The sequence below is a fragment of the Carettochelys insculpta genome, chromosome 5 (genome assembly GCF_033958435.1).
Source record: "Carettochelys insculpta isolate YL-2023 chromosome 5, ASM3395843v1, whole genome shotgun sequence".
Lineage (NCBI taxonomy): Eukaryota > Metazoa > Chordata > Testudines > Carettochelyidae > Carettochelys > Carettochelys insculpta.
In genome coordinates, this window is record NC_134141.1 from 10,400,609 (window position 1) to 10,423,964 (window position 23,356).

The following is a 23,356-nucleotide window of genomic DNA, read 5'->3' on the forward strand; positions in this document are numbered from 1 at the left end:
GCACAGATTAGCATTGGCTTTTTAATTGCAGCCTAGACATCCCCACAGTGTCTGTGGTAAAGGAAAACAACAAGAAGTCCTGTGGCACCTTACAGACTAACAGATATTTTGGAGCATAAGCTTTCGTAGGCAAAGACCTGCTTTGTCAGATGCGTGAGTCATGCACCTGACGAAGCGGGTCTTTGCCCACAAAAGCTTATGCTCCAAAATATGTTAGTCAATAAGGTGCCACAGGACTTCTTGTTGTTCTTGAAGATACAGACTAACGCGGTTACCTCTCTGATACTTGTGGTAAAGGAGAATGTGCAAGTACCATGGACAGCTCCTTTGGGACCCTGACCTGGTGTTCCTCTCTCCCTCCCACACAAACACAACTTGGGTTGCAATGGACAGTTGCAGTCCACCCTTGGTTCAAGCTTATCAATTGGTCTTACAATTATTGCACAACTAAGCTTAGTAGGGTCATTGAGCATTATTTGTGTTCACTACTGTACAGAAGTAACATCCAATAAGCTTTAATTGCCTAATCCATGTATTGACAAATAATGGTGCTCCACAACACAACCTGCCGATTTACAAGACTACACAAAGTGACACAATTTTGTGTTTGAACTACACTGAGGCACAGTATAATGACAGTCCTTACAATGCTGATGCCCAGATTTGCATGTCTTAAGTGCTGTAGAAACAACTACTTTTGACCCCATCCTGCAAGCTCATATATGGGGTAGATTCCTTTGCCCACGTGAAGCCCCAGTGATATCAGTCCTCTCCAGGTGCAGGCATCAGTGCAGAATTCATGTTATCCTAATCGAGAAAACAGTGAGACAGCATGAAATGCAGGTGTGAGGGGCAGAACGGGAGGCCGCACACACGGCTGTGTTTGACTTTTAACAGGTGGGTGATTGAGGCCTGATCAGAAGCACCAGTTGACATCATGAGAACAAAGGAGACAGGGCTGGGCTTGTGTGGATAAGTCATGAATGGCCTTGAAAGTGATGTGATACAGGAGAGAGCTGATGGAGGGATTCAAGCAGGGTGTTGGGGTCACAGGATCAAAGTATAGGTTGTGAGCTACACGGCAACATCCGGCATAGAGAAGAGTGGAGCCAGGTTGCCTTTGTCAAGACCAGAGATGCTGCAGTAATCAGGACAAAAGATGATGAGAGCCTGGACGAGATGTTTAGCTGTGTGGATGGGTAAGAAAGGCTGTAAACTGGAGATGTTACGCAGAAAGAATCTTTGAGATCAAGAGTGTCTGAGTCATTTAAAAGTGCACAGGCTAAACGTAGAGTGGATTATCATTTGCACCAGGGTAGTGGCCTAAATGTGCTAGGTCCCATTCAGTTTTGGATTCATGGGTTTCACGCTCAGAGTGGGACCTCTGAGCTTCTGCAAGTGTGCCCACCTGAGCTGGAAATTTCCACCCAGCTTCAGTTTAGCCGTACCTTGAGTGTCTGAATGAGCTCCTCAGGGAACACCAACTAAGCACCATTAATGTCACTTTGAGCAAAAGAACAGCATTGACAGTGTTCACACTCATTTGACTTTCCTCGTCACCCCAACCATTGTTCAGTGCACTGCACTCAGATCCCAGGGGACCCTTGGCTCATAGCAAGCACACAGCAAGGTGAAGGCAGTGTTACAGTGTCTCCTGAGCAAAGAGTTTCTACTTGTAAAACAATTTGGTTAATAAACAAACTTGGGGGAGGGAAATCCTATCCCAATTTGCTTTGTCACCAACTTCAAGGGGACAAGGATTTCATCTCAGGTCATTTCAAGTATCCTCACCTACTCCCCAGGACACCACAGGACAAGATGAGACTGAGCCAGTGACTGCAAGTAGTACAAGTTTACTTGTAGCGGAACAAGCCCATTGCCATCTGGGTAATTCACTGTGTCACTGTGCTGCAGCCACGGCTATCCAGGACTACAAGGATGGAACTCACATTTTGTGCTCCACAAGGAGGAGTGCACTAAAGGAGAACCTCAACAAACTCCTCTTAGCAATGTCTACACAGGGATGCAGTAAGGATCTTACCTAGAAGGTGGCAGTGGCAACCATTCAACAGTGCATGACTAATATTAATTTAGCTGTATAAGGGCCAATTGCCCTGGCAGATAAGCACATTGCCAATAGTTAAACCTAACACAAACTGTTGTGCAACCTCTATTCTTGGGGATATCTTCCTCTTCCAAGCTCTACACAGTAAAAGCATCCTGTTTTTATGCATGTGGTGGTACGGTCAAATCCTGTCTAATCTGCCCAGCGGAGGTGAATATTCTCTGCCTTGTGTTCTGCAGGAAGTCACCCTACATGAGCTCATGTCTTCTGGCTTTCCATGAGTTTAAATCTGACTTTCTAATAACAAGCTGAATTTTGATATTTGGAGGCTGACAAGGAGGAAGAATGAGCAATATGGATGAGAAGGGTTGAGATGACGTGATCATTACAAATCCATCCAACCCACATGCTGATCCAGGGATGCTGTCAAATCTCCCTCACTGGAGATTCACGAGAAGGTTAGACAAACACCTGGTATGGATGTCTAGATAACACTTATACCTGCCACGAGTGCAGGGACCTGGACTAGATGACTTCCTGAGGTCCTTTTCAGATCTATAATTCTAGCTTCTGTGTAATCTATTCTTCCATTGAGGTCTGAGGGCATTAGATCTGCAGCTTCCATTAATATTAACTCAACTCAGCAGTTTAAATTCTTTGGGAATCAACACAAGACTAGGCTGCTAAAGCAGTTGGTTAAACACCTGTTCTGTTCCATTTGATCAGGAATGACAGGAGCGTAGTTTTAGGAGAGGGACTCACATTAATAGGTCTAGAGCACACCCAAATACACCGAAGAGGGGAGAATGTATACACAGCAAGGGACCAATCCTGGCTCATCTCCTTCTTGCAAACAACATCTAAAGTCCATGGGAGAGTTGCAGGAGAAAGGCAGGAAGGTTTGGTCCTCTCTGTAACCTGGCATAGCTGGAGATGGACTGGATACAATGAACAGTCATTGTCAGAGGTGGAAAATGTTATACCAACGAGAAAATCCAAACACTCCAGTGAGGAAGAAAGACCTGCTTATGCAATCAATAACTCAGAGAAAGTAGGAAAAATAACCTGGACAAATCAATTCTACACGAGTGGCCTTGATGAATATAATACATATTTTTGAAATAGCATAACACCCCACCCCATAAAAGCCCCTCCCTCCCTCCCGTCCCCCCCCAGACCCCTACATTCCTAAGCACATAGTTTTCTGCTCCCCATTCAAGGTTGCTGAATTTGCAACTTGGTTTCCAAGATGGAGCATTCCTAATCAGGCATGATCTGCTTTGAAAGCAAACAGAAAATGGCTTTGCTACATGACTTTGCAGCTCCATCAGGCAATGTGACACAGGCTGGGAAACTAAACATATGCTGGGGAGGTGCTGGTCGCAGAGAAACTCCTTTGAAGTTGGAGCTGTATGAGAATCAGAGTCACCTCCCTGGAGCTCGCTAGGAGTCTATTCCAATAATTGATTATCTTATTTTATCAATTCAATAATTAAATTGGGAATAATATGGTTTAGAAAGACTGATGGGAACCATCTCTGTCAAAATAGGCCCTCAGGGCCGTCTCAAGTTGCAGTAAAATGAAACTTCTGAGAATGCTGTAGGAGACTAAAGTATCTGAAAGTACTCAGACTTCATCACCAGGTAAAAACACAGCATCTCATTCTCCTTTCCAGGGACACCTGTACTTCCTGCTGGCACTCGGTCAGTGTGAAAGCAATCGGTAAGGATTTCTGTCCATTTTGAATGCCTTCTACACCACCAAAGCAATGTAAAGGATGCTCACGGGCAGAGTTATACTAATGCAACCCCTGAAACAGTTATACTGGTATAACTGTGGGATCTTATTCCTGTATGGGAAAAAGAATAAACCTTACTAGTAACAGCTATTACCCGACCCAGCTGGTCTCTGAAATTAGGCACCTTTATAGAACAGCATCTATGTTAAGAGTTGTGTTACTTTAACTACATTGCTTAAAATAATCAGACCTGATGGGCCCCTGGGTAAGGTGTGTGTGGGGGAAGCCCCACACTTGCAAAAGGGTTGGGGCCTATGGTGGAAGGGGCAAGGACGGGGTAGCTAGCCCTCAACACTGCCCAGAGCATGCCACACAGGGCTCCTCACCCTATAGCCAGCCCTGAGAGCTGCCTGCAGCGTGAAACATGTCACTCCAGCAGCAATTTAAAGGGCCCCGGTCTCTAGCCACTGCTGCTCCTGCAGTAGGGGTGTCAGCAGCTTAGATCCCATGCTAATGAGCAGTCTCGCAATTGCAAATGGCTGTTCATTAGCCGTGTGAGATTTCACTCTTGTCAGGGTTGCAGCCAGCAGTTAAGAGGCTGTGTGGACGTGCCTCTGCTGGCTAAACCCCCCTCTGTCGCCCTGAACAGGGATAAGGGACTGGAGACAGAGGGGGCGTTAGCCAGCAGAGGGACATCCACACAGCCTCTTAACTGCTGGCAGCAACCTTGACAAGAGCAAAACTATGCTAATTAACCATGCAGTTATACTAATGAGCAGCCACTTGCAATTGCCAGGAGTACAGCTCCATGTAGATGTGGCCTATGACTACAGAGCACACAGGCTGGGGGGCCACCCTGGCTTCAGAAGCACAGATGCTCCATTGGCCAGACCCCCTGTACACACGCAGATGGATGTGACAGCAGTGGGAGATGTGCTGTGAAAACAGAGTAGCTTAATAGTGGCCCACATTGTCACCCCAAAAATCTCAGCATAAGGGTAGCTTAAAACAACTAATGGTCAAACCTCACTAACTCGTCAGTTTCACTCTACTGCAGACTTTTAACATAGGAATTAACAGAAAAACAATGAGAAGTCCTCTGGCACCTTATAGACTAGCAGATTTTTTGGAGTATAAGCTTTAGTGGGCAAAGCGTCACTTTGTCGGATGCAGAAATCGACCTGGGTACCCAACAGTCTGACTCGGGTTGGTATTATAATCAGTTCTCTTATCCCTAAGTTCATCTCTTCCTGCTATGATACACGTCAGTTGGGGTCTTGCCCCAAAGAATGTATTTCCAATACTAGCTAAGGAAATCCTGGGTCTTGCCATGACCAACACTGCACATCAAGGGGCACTGCCCTGTGAAAATCAGGACAGCAGGCTACCCGGGCTATAACCACTGAAGCTGGGTATCTTCTTTGCCATGAGCGTAGCCAGCCTCAGCAGCAGTCCCTGTTTCCTTTCTCACCTCTCCCCCAGGAATTGGCCTGCTGAGAGTGCTTCCTATTCTAGGCAGAGGTGACCCACCACACAAAGTCTGGGGAGCTGTCTTGTTTCGAGCCCTCGGGGTGATGCTCCCCTGGCCTGGGAAAGCTGGAAATCATGGATGTAGAGAGATTTTATTATAGCTGTCCTGGAACCCTGACCCCCGACGGCTGATCAGTACACCTTCCCTTCCTGTGACTTCCCCACCTGCACACCTATGTTGATGCAAGCTCATGTGGTATGGGTTACTCTGTGCTAAGCATAACCAGGTGGTGGCTGGAAAGGTTGGGGTTTGTACATTTCAATGTTTACACTAGAGAAAGCAGCCTTAAAATGGATTATCCTTTTCACGTCCTGTAAGGCTCCTCTGCACTGGCTGAGTGGAATTAAGGGGTGTTAGTGTAAACGAGAAGTAGGAGTCTTGTGCACACATTTACAGCAGTGCAAGGTGAAGGATGGGTAGGTGAAGGATGGGTAGACAATGGGAAGCAACTGTCTAGGAATGAGTATGGCAGAAAGGGATCTAGGGGTCATAGTGGACCACAAGCTAAATATGAGTCAATGTGCTGTTGCAAAAAAAAAGCAAACACAATTCTGGGATGCATTAACAGGTGTGTTGTGAACAAGCCATGAGAAGTCATTCTTCCACTCTACTCTGCACTGGTTAGGCCCCAGTTGGAGTACTGTGTCCAGTTCTGGGCACCACAGTTCAAGAAAGATGTGGAGAAATTGGAGAGGGTCCAGAAAAGAGCAACAAGAATGGTCAAAGGTCGAGAGAACATGACCTATGAAGAAAGGCTGAAAGAACTGGGCTTGTTCAGTTTGGAAAAGAGAAGATTAAGGGGGGATATGGCAGCAGTTTTCAGGCATCTAAAAGGGTGTCATAAGGAGGAGGGAGAAAACTTGTTCTTTTTGGCCTCTGAGGATAGAACAAGAAGCAATGGATTTAAACTGCAGCAAGGGAGGTTTGGGCTGGACATTAGGAAAAAGGTCCTAACTGTTAGGGTGGTCAAACACGGGAATAAATTGCCTAGGGAGGTTGTGGAATCTCCATCTCTGGAGATATTTAAGAACAGTTAGATAAATGTCTATCAGGAATGGGCTAGACAAGACTTGGCCCTGCCATGAGGCCAGGGGGCTGGACTCGATGACCTTTCGAAGTCCCTTCCAGTCCTAGTATTCTGTGATTCTATGATAACCCGTACAGCTGTAATTTGGGAGCATGTGGTTTTGTGGCACTGCCCACGCAAAGGAGACCGTTGTGTGTGGGGGATTCGGCTGCTACTAGCAGGGGCTGCCGCTACCAGTTCTGCTGCCTGAGGCAGTCTAAGCACCTGCACCTCCCTGAGATGGGGAGAGAAGGGAGGGCTGCTTCACAGCATGGCTGGCCCCTCCCTAGGTTGGGGATTGGGCTAAAGGGCTGCAGGGTAGGAGCCGTAGGGAGCAGGCCCAGAGCGGGGCAGGGAGGCACCAGGGGTAGGCTCTCTCCTGCACTCACTGGCAGCGGCGGAGAAAAGTGGAGTGATGTGGTTGGGTGCTGGTGGAGCAGACTTGGCTGAGGCCAGGTCACTCTGCTTCCCATGGCTATCAGTGAGTGCAGGGGAGGGCCCCACACTAATCCCACGGGCCACATCACTCTGGGGAAGGGGCTCAGGGCAAGGCATGATGTGGGGAAGGGGAAGGGGTGGAGCCAGGGCAGGAAGAGGCGGGGCAGGGATGGAGCAAGGGGGAGCTTAGGGGAAGGGGTGTAATGGGGTGGGGTGTTCAGGCCCCACTCTCCTAGGGACAGCCCTGCAGTTTGCAGCCGGTGGGGGAGCTGGCCAGGAGATGGGGCTGGCTGCAGAGCTGGCACCACTGCATATGCAGCATGGAGCTGCCTAGGGCACCACAAAAACTGAGGTCGTTTTGCCCAAATCCCACGGTGCCCTACCCGGCTGTGTATTTTGTGTATTGCTGAGCCAGCCCAGGCTGCTAGTCAGCAGTTAGGTCTCTCCCATCAGGGGCTGCTTCACTTCAGGTCAGATTCAAGGGCAGGAACCAGCCCAGGGCACAGTCCATGAATAAAGCAAGAGAAGGGGGTCATTCTATAGGTAATCTGCCACAGCGCCTGCGCTCGGACAGGGATTTGACCCATCACCTAGTGAGAAGGCCGAGATGTTGTTAACCAACACTGATACATCGAGCTGGGACGTTCTAACCTCATCAGAACTCTGATCCTCACACCTCTGGTCCCAGCACAAGGCTCAGTAAATACTAGTATCGCTCACGTCACAATGAAACAGATTAAAAGCTTTGAAATAAAACAAACCCAGACAGCCTGATCTGCCTCTAGTGGAAACACCTGAGAAAGACACCCTTCTCGGATCTTGTAGTGGAAGTCCCCCGGAGGCAGATCCCAGGCAAGTGCTCCCATCAGGTAAGAGGACCGTATACATGAACAGTGTCACAGATAGTTGCTTGGCTCTGGCCTTCAGTGAAATTCAGAACAAAATGGTTCAAGTCCAGCAGAACTGGTCTCGCAAGCAGACACTGCAAGGCTCAAGAAAGAAGCGTTTTCAACATATCCTAAGAACACAAGAGATGGCCGACAGCAGCAGTGGGTAAGAACTTTTGATTAGGGGCACTCCAAGAATTTGGAAAGTGGTCAAGGGGCACATTTTTCTATGGTATTAATGGAGGGGGTGTGAGGTGTGAGAGGAAGCTTGGGTGAAGCAGGGGGTGTGACCTGGGTCAGGGGACCATGGTACAGTAGGGGGTGCAGGACCTGGGAGACGACCGTAGGAGGGGCTACAGAATCAGGGAGGGGTTTTGACCTGGGGCAGGGGTGCAGGATGGGGTGCAGAGGGTTTGGGTGGTGATCTGGGGCAGGGAGTTAGGAGGAGGGAGAGGGAGAGGTGCTAGGTACAGGCTCTTGCCTGGAGGCACTTACCCTTGGTGGCTCTCAGCCAGCAGCCCCACAGGCCTCTGAAGCAGGATCCTGTCTGTGTCCCCAGATGCTGCTCGAAACACCTGCTGTTGGGGCGAGCAAGTGCATCACTGCAAGACATGCCCCTTTTTTGGGGGGGGGGGGGGTGAGGGGAGCACCAACTCCTGCACACACACACCAGCATGGCTGAGGCAGCTCCCATTGGACAGTTTCTGGCCAATGGGAGCTGCAAGGATTGTGCTGGGGGCGGGGCCAGATTTGACATTCAAGAGGCCGAACTATTGCTTGAAATCATTTACAGGGTGCACTTTACACACCAGAGTGCTGCTGGGCATTGCAGAACGAGAATACCCATTCTCCAGACCACATGGAGTTACAATAAAGGCATCTAGGCTGCTAGACAATACATCACAACTGTGGTAGGCCGCACCACTGAGGGGAACTGCTCCCCTCTTAGACAAGCATTGAAAGATTCAGAGGGAAGAATGCCAGATTGGCATCCTCCTGTCCCTGGGTTCATCTTTCATCCCTGGGCCATTCCACTGGTGACCCTGACACCAGTGTTCCCAGGGTGGTGTGTCACTGTAGCTATTTAACAGTCCTGTGTTGCATGGGAGACAAAAGATGAGCACAGGCCTTTATCATGTGATGCAACATTATTCTGGGAAACTCTGTCATTGGCCTTGCCCTCAAATACCAAGGACCAAACCCTTCCCTCAGTTGCACCATCACAGCACTACTGAGTTCAATAACAGCAGAATCTATACCAAGCCGTTACGTTCTTGAACCTCTGAGTGGCTCTTGCCCTCGTTGATGCTGTTCTCCTCCTACTGGTCATTCCAGGCAATCCCTCCACACCGGTCATGCTGACTCGCAAGCCCTTCACACTGACGTCATGGGCGTCAGTGCAGCCCTCTCTCCTGAGCCTGGTTCCAAATCTCCTCCCACATCAAGCTGAGTCAATCTAGCACTGCTGAGAGGGGTTGGAGGGACACCTCTGCATGTGGAGACACCCGGTTTCGGCACAGAACTGAGCCAAAACTTTTCTGTGCAGGTTTATGGGGAAGGGGGCCAGGCACAGCACAGGCGGTAGACGCCCCTCGCAGCAGGTTTCTCAGTCATTCTGGGGGTGGGAGGGAAGGTTTGGCCCAGCAGTTCTGACCACATACCCTATGGGTCCGGACGGGTCTGCAAGAGAGCTGTAGCCCTGACACAGATGGCCACTCTGCTGCCTTTGTGCTAGCTCTGGGACCCCAGCCCACAATCCCTGGCTCGGAGCAGCCAACTCCACTGTAATCATGCTGCCAGGGCTTCTGCTAATCACTGCAGTTTTGGGACCTCTCCTTCCTCAGCAGAAAGGGACACATTAATTCTCCGCTGTCTTTTCTGCAGGGCTTGATGAGACAGGTCTCTCAGGGCCCTTTCCCTACCCACAGACCTTTGCAGAAGTAGTTCCGTGGAATCGGGGCAGAGGAGGAACATATAAAGAGTGAACCACCTGTAAGCTTATTATCTTGAAGCAATCCAGCCCACATGCACCAGCACTGCAGACTCATCAACACCACCCAGGGTTTCATGCAGAGGCAGCAATACAAGGCAAACATATATATGGGTAAACAGACAGGTTGCAGGATGGTAAGTGTTGAGGCAATCTGGAAGAAGCGTACCAGTGCAATTGTAACCGTAAAAACAGTGGTACAGGAACTGTGCTTTGTCCTAGATACATTTCAGCAGTCAAACAAATGAAATCCCTGGATCTTTTTCTGAAGCACTTAACAATTGTGCTGACATTTTCAACAGAAACTATATAAAAGCCATATTAATGATCCTTTTTCTTTTGCAAGCAACAGATAATGCGCAAGACAGTGAAAGGGTTGAAAATTTAGCTTTTTGCAGACTACTGTCACAAGACAGCAAATTTGAAAAAATTAGAACAGGACAGGGGATTAACAGAAGTCTATAGGAGAAGAAGCTCCAAATATTAGGACTGTCCCGATAGAATTTGGACGTCAGGTCACCTTACTGCAGTCTGAACCTGAATGTCAGGACATCAGTTAAACATCTGGCAGTCTCTAGGTTTAAGCCAGATGCTTTTCATTTTTGGTCTACTTAATTCACTTTTAAAATATTTTACTGGTTTTTATTGCTGTGGATACATTTTTCCCTTATGACTCAGATTGAGGTCCAAAGAAGCTATGTTATGTCAACTTGTTCTTGTTTCTCAACAATCAGCAGAAAAGGGCTTATTGTTTTAGGGGGTTGGTTATGTTTTGCTGTTTTTCTTTAGTCAATGTATATAGCCCTTTGGTTATGGAAGGGCACAGAATTAAATGGTATTATTTCAACTGGAACCAGCTACGAAGAGAATATATTGGATTTTTTTTTCCTTTCAATTTAAGTTTGATATTGGTGCAAAATATTAAATACTTGAGCCTCGTGTATCTGTGTTTCTACTTAAATCTAAAGCAGTTCTTCTGAAGCTTATCAGCAGGGGGCATTATTGCTCCACTAAATTCCAAATACGAACCCACCATACAAAATGCTGTCTGGAGTATTTTATGGTTTTACTTTCACGTGCTCTCTTCAAAGTATATTTTCCTTGACATCATTTAATTTATTACAATGCAACTCAAGTTCCAGATACTCTTCTGATAGGGCAGCTTCCTTAGGAATTGTTGCATGCATTATACAGATTCCCAAAGCTATCATATTATATCCACTGAACTAAAAAATGAAAGAGATGGGTTGATTTTAGGACCATCACCAACAACGTTAATACGGGTTGAACCTCTCTATAGTCTGGCATCCTTGGCACCTGACTGTTTCTAAACAAGAGAATTTCCTGAACCACAGAAGGTCAATATTGTCTAGCAGCATTACCAACACTTCCACTGTTTACTGGGTTCTTAGAAGACATTTAGGGGTAAATAACAGCTAAATAACAGCAAAGAACTCTGAAAGCCAGGACTGGTGGCTGTAAACAAACTTTACGGGACTATGGGAAACTTGGTCACACCATGATAAGCGGAGATCTGCCTACCTAAAATGATGCCGGATTGTGGATTTTGCTGGAGTTTATTAAAGACATTGAACTGGTAGTTAAGCAGTACAAGAGTGCATCTTTACTAGGCCAAAATGGTGTGCTCTTAACTCATGCTTGCTAACAAGTGGTAGCTAACGTGAGGTAAAATCCTAGTTAAGATGAGGCCATGTTTAGTTTTAACACACATTAACAAGTTTTGATAAACTCTAGGTTTCCCCAGGGCCCTTGTGGGGTTACCAACTCTGACTGAAGCTATTCTGGAGACTGGTCTTGTTTTTCCCCCATATGCCGTAATGTTCTTAAAATAACCTATTAAACTCTGCAGGATTGTTTACAATAGTCACTGGGAGATTGATACAACCCTAAGCCTTTACCCCATCCTACATTGTATTATGTAACTGAGCAAGCATCAGCAATAATGGGGTTCAAAATGCATGGTGAAGTCAGCAAAATCTTGCCTGTGACAGGGTTTCAGGAAAGGTCCTTCAGCAAAATTTTAAGTGATGTTTATACTGTAGTTTTCACATAAACCATGGCCACCATGAAATAACAGGTCTCCTTTGCTCCTGTGAAATAAGATTTGTGCAAGTATCAAGAGGAGAAAATTAGACCTAGAACGGTCAAGAAGAAACCTGCTGGATTTTTCTAAAAAATACGTGGCTTCAAGTTGCAAGTAACTCACTTTAACACAAGTTAAACACAACTTGAAGCTGCGCTGTGGCCCCTTCCTTCTACATTCCCCCAGCCATGTGGCTGTCAGACTGACAGCCATGCAGGTGGAAGAAAGTAGGGGGAAGGGTTTTAGAGTGCCCAGTTGCCCACACCTGTGGGCAGCTAGGTGAGTTAAAAGCCTTATCCCTGCTTTCCCCCAGCAGCAGAGCTGTCAGGATGACAACCATGCCACTAGAGGAAGGCAGAGAGAAGCAGCCAGGAAAATGACCAGCCCTGGTGAGCTGGTCAGTTTCCTGGGTCCCGCAAACAGCGGGGAGATGGGAACCAGGCTGCTCCCTAATTCCCAGAACCCCACCACTCTGGGAACCAGGAAACTGACCAGCCCTTGTGCGCTGCTCTGTTTCCCAGCTCCTGCAAGCCCAGGGGCTGCTGCCTGGTTCCCTCTCCCCCTTGACTTGCACGAAAATTTGAGTTACCCTGGGGTTGCTCTTTCCTGCGTAACTCGAGGGTTTACTGTACTGTAAAGCATTATTAAAATACTGCAGTATCCATGTACCTCATTCTGCTCATGCCCTCCTAGAGCAGATCTAAGATGTATCAGCAGGGGGCATTAATGCTCTGTCAAATCCAGTACACAACAAACAGTGCTGCTTCTAGCACTTAACACCTTAAAATGTTCCGAATCATGGCAGAGGATAACTATTTTTCTCACAAAAATCGGCATTAAAATGTCATCTTTTCTGTATGACTTTCTTAGAGATGAAAACACAGCATGAAGGCAACTAAACTACTCCACATTAAATTAATGATGCCCAGGACTTCTTGTTTATTTCAGGGCTGCATGCGTCTGGCAAGGCAACTGCAGAATCAGCATTTCCAAATCAAGAGAACGCTGCTGAATTTCCAATGCGTGACCAAACATCAGCAATGAGTGCACCACTTTGCATAAAAGGAATGGGAGCTTCTCTGCATAGCGCTCTATGCAGGCTGCCTCAAAAGAAATCACCCTGGCAACTAAAATGTGACGGGGCAGGAGGGAAGGGAGCAAGAGAGACTTAGGGCTTGTCTTCACTACATTTGCAGGTCAACTCTGCAGTGACTGATTCATTGTGTTGGCTTAGATTTAATAAATTGACTTAGATTTAATAAACAATGACTCCAGTTGACTTGGCTCCACCAAGACAAGCAAAGTAGCCAGAGTCAATGGGACTGTAGTTCCCGTGAACTGACCTCATGGAAGACATAATGGTAAGGATGCTGATCTAACCTACGCAACTGCAGTCAACTGGGTGAGGAGATGGTGTAATATAGAGTAGGCCACAGACATGCGAGCAACAGAGACTGAAAGTTAGCTGTGCGAATTCGAGGATTTACTATGGTGAGTTCTGGACCACTGAAGAGAGAGTCGGATTAGCTCTGGGGACAAATGACACAATGGACTTGTCTGAACTCAGTGGAAGATCAATGCTGGTGGGACGGATTTTCTGGAGTTCAATTTAGAGTGTCTGGTAGAGTTCTGCTTAATCGAACGTTTGGGGCTTCCCTGGTGATCCTGGTACTCCTTGAAGTTGTGAGGAGTAACAGAAGTTGATGGGAGAGTTTTTCCCATCATTCTCCTGCTGTGAGGCTGGTGGAGAAAGTCGGCCTATGGTACACTATTCTCGTAACTGGAGTTGTGTATCTTAGGTCTACTTTCTCCTCTAGTGCAGACCTGCCCAATGTCAGGTTTTATGACTAATAAATGTTCAGAACTTTCTGAAAAATCAGACTGCTTCACAGCAATTTACTTTGGTGCAATTACCAAGGGCATGGGTCAAGTCTCCATCACTGAGCACTGTAAAATGAAGATTGGGTGTTTTCTTAGGAATTATTTTGGGGCAGTTCTATGGCCTGTGCTTCACAGAGGGTCGCATTAGGTGATTACAATGGGTCTGTCTGGCATTGGAATCTATGAATGATATCTAAAATTGAACATCCCGAAATCAGTGTACCGTATCTAATCATCCAGAAATCTAAGACTTAGGGTAAGTATCTCATGACCAGTGGAAATAAAGGAGAAACAACTAATTGTAATTCTGGTCTCCCATGTTTAAGAAGAACCAAGGAAAGAATTTCTTTACATTGGCCAAGACCCTGGGGTGTTTTGCAATTGGTCTAAATGAATTAACTTCTGATTTACACGCACAGCAACTGAGGGCAGGATCAGATGCTTTATTTAGAGTTCCAAGATGCTGGAATGTATGAAGCCTGGGGTTTAAACACAAGAAGATCTGGAAGCAACAGATACTAAGTCTACATCTACACTTGGAGCCAGAAGTGCAAGTCCCAGGTTGAATAGAGAGATTTGTGCTAGCTCAATGAGAGTTAATGTGCTAAAAAAAGCAGCCTGGCTGCAGTAGCACAGTCAGTGGGGAATAACAACATTATGAACCTGCCTACACCTTTGGGCACACACTAGGCATGGCTACGCTGCCCAGAGTACTACCGCTCAATGATGATTTTAACATGCTACCTGTAGTATATCTGCCTGAGCTAGGAATCATCCCCTTCGCACACAGTGTAACACCTTGCCTACACCAGTTTTGGAATTGAGGACAACACAGGAAAGGAAGATTGTACCAGCAGAATGGCATAAGGTTCAGTTTACTGCAACACTCAGGTCAAGCTGGGATTCTCAGCTTTCCAGTCGTACGTTGTGGTGTTATTAGCATTAGTGAGTCACAAGATTTTAAAACCACGTCATTTTGATTCCTGAGAATCCATGAGAAACCAGAAAGCAAATTCATGCATTCTGATAAATACCATATGGTGTCTCCACCCTGTCCAGTTTACTTCTCACCTGACTTTGATGGCTTCCTTCTCAGTAACTGTTTGCATTAGATGATGTTTCACGTGTTCATAAAGCTTGGAAATCTAGCCTTCAAATGGCTCAAAACAAGATTGTCTCACTCCAGTGGTTTGAGAGACACACGCTTCTGTAACCCTATGCAAACTGAAGTGCAAAGAGAAGAAAAACAAAGGGGTATAAAATTGGAAAAAAAATGATTTTCAGGATCAGGGTCTCATGAAGGGCTAGATTCAAAAGGGTTTGTCTGACCGGTGTAAATGCTTTGAAGAGCAGCATGCTATTCCGATCACTTGTCCTTTTCCAGTGCTTAGAAAGGGAAAGCAGACTAGTCCTTGAAACATGAACACGGGCCAGCATATCATATGATAAAGAAAATGGTAACACTATTGTTTGCCATCATTTCAGTCTAATCAGGGCTTTATAAAGACAATCCTTTTTCCTCCAATTTCTACAGAACACTCCACTTGACACAAGCTAGGGATGTGAACCGCTAATCGGTAAACCTTACCTTAAACGTATGAGGGTTACCAATTATATTTAACTGGTGGCGGGGGGGAGCTGGAGCAGACCCCTTCTAGCTCTCAGCAGGGGGCTGCTCCACCCCACAGAGCCTGCTGGGGGCAGTCAGCGTTCCATCCTGGCTAGAGCAGCCCTCATCCATGGCAGGCCCAGCCCAGAAACGCTGTGGGCAGGGGAACTCCAGCCTGACTGGACCAGCCCCCATCTGCAGCAGGCAGCAGAGCAGGGGGTGGAGCAGCTTGCTGCCCCCCACTCTCCGTTTGATCAGTTAGCTGGTTAAACCTGACATTTAACTAATTAAACAGGATTTTGCAACCCTAACACAAGGCTTTTGATTAGTAAGAGAGAGGAAGCCGTGCTAGTCTATACACTATCAAAACAAAAAGCAGTCAAGTAGCACTTTAAAGACTAGCAAAATAGTTTATTAGGTGAACTTTCGTGGGACAGACCCAGTGGGTCTTGATGATCCTAAGATTGATTTTTTTCCGGAAGCTGTGAACACTATCACATCATGTTTAACTGTATAAATACACTAAATCTGATTTAGGTGACAAAGATTCCAAAGAAATTATTTAGTGACAGGAAATTAGAGGATTCGAATTAATGATATTCCACAATGACATTTGATATAAAGTTGAGTCTTGCACATTTCTATACATTAAATGTTTATTAATTATCTTTGCAGATGATCCTAAGATTTAAGACATGTTTGGAATCAAGTGGGTGTAGATGTTTTATCGGATAATCTTGAATGTTTAGCCAAACTGAATCAAAAGTGGAAAGTGAAATTTCATACATCTGTCATAAACATAAAGGGATGCACTGGAAAAGGAGTAAGCCAACAAATTTGATTAGCAGTGAATGCGTTCATGAATGAGAGAAAGTATGTATCTTTATCGTTGGGCCCAAACTAAAGGTTTCAGTTAAGTGTGGAAAGGTTGTAAACATCAAGAGCCTTTCAAAACAAAAAGCAGTCAAGTAGCACTTTAAAGACTAGCAAAATAGTTTATTAGGTGAACTGTCTGTCCCACGAAAGCTCACCTAATAAACTATTTTGCTAGTCTTTAAAGTGCTACTTGACTGCTTTTTGTTTTGAAAGGCTCTTGATGTTTACAACCTTTCCACACTTAACTGAAACCTTTAGTTTGGGCCCAACGATAAAGATACATACTTTCTCTCATTCATGAACGCATTCACTGCTAATCAAATTTGTTGGCTTACTCCTTTTCCAGTGCATCCCTTTATGTTTATGACAGATGTATGAAATTTCACTTTCCACTTTTGATTCAGTTTGGCTAAACATTCAAGATTATCCGATAAAACATCTACACCCACTTGATTCCAAACATGTCTTAAATCTTAGGATCATCTGCAAAGATAATTAATAAACATTTAATGTATAGAAATGTGCAAGACTCAACTTTATATCAAATGTCATTGTGGAATATCATTAATTCGAATCCTCTAATTTCCTGTCACTAAATAATTTCTTTGGAATCTTTGTCACCTAAATCAGATTTAGTGTATTTATACAGTTAAACATGATGTGATAGTGTTCACAGCTTCCGGAAAAAAATCAATACTAACCTAAATGCATGGACTCCCTTCTATCTAGTCCAAGAGTGCAAAAAAGTAACATTTCTCTGACACAATATACTTACGTAAATCAGTACTGATTTACTCCTACTGACTTATGTGCACAGTGTAGTCACAGCTGTGTTGGCCCCAGGGCATTAGAGAGGCAAGGTGGATAGGGCAATACAGCAAACCCTCAAAATGTGCCATTTTGAGTTGCACTTAACTTGCGTTAATGCGAGTTAAGTGCAACTCAAAATCCTGCTCCCCCAAGCCCCGGCTCCCCATTCGCAGCCCCACCCCACCCATTCAACCCACCCCGGTTCAACCCCCCCAGCCCCCACCCCAGCTCTGGCTTGCCACCCCTGGCGCGCGGCTCCAATTCAAACCCCCCATGGCCCAGCCCACCAACCTTGCATGTGGCTCTGGCTAAACCCCCCTACCCCGGCTCATCTCCCCCCCATGTGTAGCTCCAACTCAACTCCACCCCCACTGCAGCTCTAACCCAGCCCAGGCTTGACCCCCTGCCCCTCTCCCATGGCCCCAACCCACCACCAGGCTTAACCCTCTTCAACTACCCACCAGCCCCAGGATTTGCCTTTCAGAAGGCGCTCCAGGTGCTCCTGCTACCCCCAGCTGCAGAACATGCATTCTGCCAGGGAAAAGAGCCGCCCCTCTGACTTGCACGAAATTCGAGTTACGCGAGGGTGTGTGGGAATGCAGCCCTCGCATAACTCGGGGGGCTGCTGTATCTGTTATTGGGCCAACTTCTCTTAGTGAGAGAGACAAGCTTTCATGACACACAGACGTGTGGAAGTAATTCCCAGCATCGCAGCTGTGACTGACTTGTAAGTTTAAAAATGTATTTTAAACTTGTCTTAAGATCAGTTTTAAAATGTTTCTGTGTCACAGATGATGGACTATCGTATAGGCCAGGTAATGTCTTCTATCAGACCAACTTTTGGGACAAGATCTTCCACAGTTCAATTAGACTTACAAGTCTAATTGGCAGCCCCTTTCTCAGAACCATGCTTTTTATATTTGGGAATTGCACTCCCCATTTTCCAATTATCTGGTAGTTCTCCAACAGTATATAAAAACTCTTTACAAATTAAAAATGGCTGCCAAATCTCTTATCACTCATTGGATGATTGCTGCTTTGCTGTTACCACATGTTCCTGTCTGTTTCTGCACTACTTTACCAAAATACTTGATTATTACTTTTTCAGTAATCTCATTCTCCTCCCATTTGTCTTCCTTAGTACCCAAAGACACATCTTCAATATATGTTTTTAAAACTACATTTCAAATACAGAAACCCACATCACTCACATATTATAGTCTCCATTCATGCAAGCATTTTCTGTGTGCGCTTAATTTTCAGTGTCAGTTCCTTTTGGCTTTAAAATGTAAGAGAAACACAACGAAGAACAAAAGAAAATATGAGACGATTCATCACATGAAAGCTGGTAAGGCTCTATGTGAATCCACAATACCTCCACTGACTTTAATGGAGTAACTCTGGATTTATACCAGCGTAACAAAGGGCAGAATCTGTCCACCAGTGAAAAAGGTGGGGGTTGATCACCGATCACCTTTACACAGTGAATCTTACCCAAGACTTAATTTTCAGTAAAAGGCCTGGCTTGTACACTGGAGAGAACAAGTACTTGTGACCAACTGCTTCCACAATCCTCTGCCCACACATGCCTAATTTCAATACAGGTTGCACCTTCCTGTTCCAGCATGGTCAGAACCTGACCAGCCCTGAACAGAACTTGCCAGATATGAGGTGGTCCCCTGACTTGGGCCCCCAACCCCAAAGCAGGCACCCCACCTCGCCCCACCCCTCCATTGAGCTGCTTGCCCAGATGATGCAGGGGCAGCCAGACTCCATCCCCATCCCCACAGTGTTCCCATTAATGCTGCTGAGGCTGTTGCCCCCAGCCCTGACTGGCCCTCATGCGCTGAATCTCCCAGGCTCTCTGGTCCAGGACCATCCATGGTGTGGACATTGCCGGAGCAGAGTGTGCAGGTTTTAGGTGGTACAATCCACAGACAGACTGAAACTGCTTAGTGTTTAGTTCTGAAGTGCAGGCACTGTGCCAAACACACACCCAATGCTTGTAACCTACGTCCTGCAGAGTGGCTGATACTAGAACACTAAGATAAAAGTGCTGACTTGGGTAAAGCAATTTCCTAGCTACCATACATCCCTGCAAGCTACAGAGTGCTGACTGATATTTCGCTATAAAAATGACTCATAAAAGTGATTAAATCTGTCATGTGCTCTAAAAGCTTAATGACACAAGTTTTAACTTAATGACTACTTTCACTTAAGTAGGGATTGCCAGGAAAATCCATTTCTCACAAGACATGAGACGACGGCTCTTCTGACAGGACACAGGATTCTGGCTCAACACACTAATGCATCTTTTTAGTACCATCATAACTACTCTGCAGTGCCTTCAGCTGCAGACCAAGCCGATTACTGAAGGAAGCCGAAGATATGCTGAGATTCCCCAATTAGACAGTCACCAGGATGTCCTGGCAGTGTTAGGTCCATCGGGGCTATTAGCCAGGATGGATAGGAATGGTGTTCCTCGCCGCTGTTTGTCAGAGGCTGGAAATGGACAACAGGAGAGGGATCACTTGATAACTACTTGTTCTGTTCATGCCCTCTGGGGCATCTGGCATTGGCCTCTGGTGGAAGACAGGATACTGGGCTAGATGAACTTTTGGTCTCACCCAGTATGGCCATTCTTATGGTCTTAGGTTCAGTGAGAAAGAAACAGGGCTCCTTCTCGAAGGCTGAAATGAGTGACACTAAGATCTAAGTATCCAAGGGGTAGCCATGTTAGTCTGGATCTGTAACAGCAACGAAGGGTCCTGTGGCAACTTATAGACTAACAGAAAAGTTTTGAGCATGAGCTTTCGTGAGCAAAGACTCACTTCATCAGATGCTGGCCATGGAAATCACCATGACCAGCATCTGATGAAGTGAGTCTTTGCTCACGAAAGCTCAAGCTCAAAACTTTTCTGTTAGTCTATAAGGTGCCACAGGACCCTTCGTTGCTGAGACTAAGATCTAAGACATGGTGGAATGCCAACAGAGCAAGATAAGAAAGGAATAAAGACCCAACAGAAGTAAAAGCAGAACTCTTACCTTGGAGGTTGGACTCCTGAGGTCTCACCCAAACGTATGATTCTATGACTCTGGTCAGAACTAAACTCAGAGTTTGAGATCAGACTTTGAACCACAGATATAAATGATGCCTTGTTTTGGGCTAGTTTTCCCACTAACATACTGATTACAGATCCCAAGAAAAAACCGCCCGGGAAGACCAGGTTCTGACTGCCTGACTTCTTACCAAATGTATGCCACGCTTCGCAGCACACTGGTTCTCAGGCATGCCCATAAAATATTTTACAGTTTCATTTAGGAGAGACCAGTTCACCATCCAAGGGTGCTTTTCTGTTCTTCCAGATTCTCTCCTGAGGTCTGGCCCTGTTGTGCCACACAGGGAGAGAGGCTAGATTCTGCCTGCCTGGTGCCCCAGCCGAGAACTACCGCAGCATATGGGAACTACTTATATCCAGACCCCACCCCATTTCCCTCCCTATATCAGGGCAGCAATATGGGTGGAAACAAGTGGAGCTGTTATAGGATCTTCTCTCACTAGGAGATCACGTAACTGCCTGAAAGCAGGTCTGAGCATTGTTGTGGTCTTGAGAACGAAAAAGCCAGTATCAGCATCCTGACAATCCTTGTTCTCTGGCACAGAAGTGACTTCTTCCTTCTCTCCGTCCCTCTTCCTTTAAGCAGGGCTAATCAGGAAAATTGTTACTACAACATTGTCCCAATACAGGAGGGGGAGTGGGGTGGTCATGCTGGCCAGGTCGAGAGAATTGCTAAAGGGAGAGAATTGCTCTGATTCGATGTATGGTCCATGCACAGACTATTGTGAATAAGTTATGCTCCTGCTTGCAGCCTTGAATCTTTTCATGACCTTTGCGCTCAGGCGGTGTGGATGTCATAGAGTAACCCCCTGTGGCGGAGGCTAAACAGAGGGAGGGAAAAGGGGCTTACCCTAAAGTTGTGAGTATATTCTTCCACACCCATGTCTGTAGTTCCTGATGTTTCTAAATTGCCAGCCCTGCTGCTCCAATAGTGCAAGGAAATCCATCCAGATAAAGCCACAGAATAATGACACACGACTGCAAACTCCTCCTGTTTAGAAAAAAAACCCTTTTACCCCCACCCGTAACTTATACATGTTGATCCTCTCTTGTCCAGGACCTTTGGGGCCTGACCGATGCTGTATGAGAGAATTTGCCTGACAATGGGTGGTCAATATTGTCCAGCAGCATTACCAACACTCCCACTGCTTACTAGGCTCTATGAAGACATTTAGGGGTAAATTACAGCTAAATAACAGCACAGAACACCGAGAGCCAGGACTCGTGGCTGGAAACAAACTTTATAGGACCATGTGAAACTCGGCCACACCCACAATAAGTGGCTGTCCGGCTAACTAAAATCATGCCAGATTACGGATGTTGGTAGATGAGAGAGTTTCTGATTACATAGGTTCAACTTGTACTGGAAATCCACCTGTATCACTTTGGTTCTTGACTTCCATCCCAGATCTTTTCTCTGCTGCTTCTACCTCATTCCAAATATAAAAGAAGAGCCTCCTTATCCACCCCCGTTCATCTAAAGACCTGTCCTTAGCCAGCCTCAGGCGTGGGTCCTGTAATTTGATGAAGAGCTGCTGCTTTGGGCAACACCAAGTGCTAAAGAGGCAAAACCACAGTGGGTCGAAAGGAAGAGCAGCTCCAGAGCGAGACAGGAAAATTTCCCATCAGCTTTTCCCACACCTGTTTAGAAATTCATTGCAGGGATGACCAGGTGGAAAAGAAAAGCAAAAAGAAACCCACAGTGTGGGCCAACAGCTGGTTTCATCCAAGATGTTTCAGAGAACATCTAACTGCTCTACAAAGTAGTACAGTGTATTTAGGGCGTGTCTCCACTGCAATTAAGAACCCACAGCTGGTCTGTGCTGGCTGATTCAGACTAGCAGGTCTTGTGCTGTGAGGATGCTTAAGTGCAGTGTAGACATTTGGGCTTGAGTTGCCACCCAAGTGTGCAAGGTGGGAGGGGGCCCAGTGCTCATGCTGTGGTCCAGGCCTGAACATCTACACTGCAGTTAAACAGCTGCTTAGCCTGAGTCCTGCAGGCTGACATGGGCCAGCTACTGGCATCTAACTGCAATGCAGATGTAGCCTTCATCAAAAGGATAACATAAAAGCTCTGAAGAGCCTGAACCAATGAACACCCATACTTCCTTTGGGCTCATTCTTACACCCTTTGCAAAGGCTGACAAATCTCGCCGTATATTTTAATATGAGCAGGATCGGCCCTTTCTTTGACAGGGCGAGTGATTAAACATGAATCTCTCTGGCTAGGTATATGGGGTTATAAATGGACAGAAAGTTTCCCAGGGACAGATACGTACTCAGAGGCAGCAACACTGCAGTCAGACCTACTGAAAGAGCTCTGTTAGCACAGCTGGGTCTGCACTTCCAGTAAACCATCTCAATAATGAATTAAGCCTCCTAGAGACATATTAGAATAGAATAGAATACATGGGGATACACATCTCATAGAGCTGGAAGGGACCTCAGGAGGTCATCAAGTCCAGTCCCCTGCCCTCTTGGCAGGACCAAGAACCATTTCGCTGCCCCGTGCCCACTCTTTTTTTTTTTTTTTTTTTTTTAAAAATGCCCGTATTTTGTCTCAGATCCCTAAATGGCCCCTCAAGGGCTGAGCTCACAACCTTGGGTTTAGCAGGCCAGTGCTCAAACCACTGAGCCATGCAACACAGCAGATGGCTGTCCTGCAATGGATGGTGTTTGGCAGTTCTCTAGGTATGAGTCAAGACCCCAAAGTGGATCACAGTCCCATTTTACTGGGTTCACCAGGGCTGGGACTAGACTTGCTGGGGCCTGGAGATGAATCTGAAACCCAAGACCCCTGCCCAGGGCCAAAGCCCAAACCAGAGGGATTCAGCCCTGGGTGGTGGAGCTCCGGTTACAGGCCCCTTACCTGGGACTTCGGCTTTACTCCCCTTTCCCCCATCCAGGGCAGGTGGGCTCAGGCCCTGATCCCCATTCCTGCAGTCATATCATAATTTCTGTTGATAGATGTGGGATGCAGTGCAATGATATTTGAGAACCTCTGCTCACATTAATGTCACATTCCCAATGTCTTTTTCCAGGCATTCTGTTTCTTCTTCCTTTTATTTTCCTTGCCGGGAGAGAAAATGAGCATTGAGGGCTGACTGCTCTGTGCCAGGCTTGTTCCTTTCCTTCACACGTGAGGCTCTGATGAGTTCATCAATTACAGCAAAAGACAGTTTTAATTTTTTCCCCTGCTGCCAAGTGCTTCAGTAATTTCTTCTTGTAGTAGCACTTCTAA

At 46.2% G+C, this 23,356-nt stretch overlaps 1 protein-coding gene across 4 annotated transcripts in view; it reads right to left on the reverse strand.

Moving 5' to 3' along the window:
• Positions 1-23,356, reverse strand: part of PLPPR1 (phospholipid phosphatase related 1) — a 142,540-nt gene that overhangs the window by 48,228 nt on the left and 70,956 nt on the right. Inside the window, exon 1 of one of the 4 annotated variants that reach the window (XM_074994657.1) lies at positions 14,773-14,920. The exons of the other annotated variants lie outside the window; for them this stretch is intronic. The gene's annotated coding sequence lies outside the window, so the exon portion shown is untranslated. Of the gene's footprint in view, positions 1-14,772; positions 14,921-23,356 lie in introns of those variants that run through there. 4 annotated transcript variants of the gene reach the window in all.